Genomic DNA, 373 nt, shown 5'->3' on the forward strand with positions numbered 1-373 from the left:
GTTTATGACATTCTACTCCTGAAAATCTTTTTTTGTTTGTTTTTTTGTTAATTTAAGTGTGTCACCCCGGCACCCATGTATTCACCTCTTTGAAAATGTTCTGGAAACAACTTAAACACATTAAACGTAAAGTTCCTCTCTGCTCCTCATCTCTCCTCTAAAGCTGTGTTTATGTTATTTGGAAAGAAGTGTTTTTGTGATGCCAACAGGTGTATGTGGGCTCACTTCAGTAGTTATTACAGGGAAACAGAGGGGTGGCTCACCATAACAGTTAAAGGGATCCCCAATTAGATGTAAACATAAGATATAAATGGCTGCCAGATGTCAAAGAATTTGTTTAAAGATCCCATCCATCCATCCATCCATCCATTTT

Source organism: Austrofundulus limnaeus, unplaced genomic scaffold (assembly GCF_001266775.1).
Source record: "Austrofundulus limnaeus strain Quisiro unplaced genomic scaffold, Austrofundulus_limnaeus-1.0 Scaffold5985, whole genome shotgun sequence".
NCBI classification, from domain to species: Eukaryota; Metazoa; Chordata; class Actinopteri; order Cyprinodontiformes; family Rivulidae; genus Austrofundulus; species Austrofundulus limnaeus.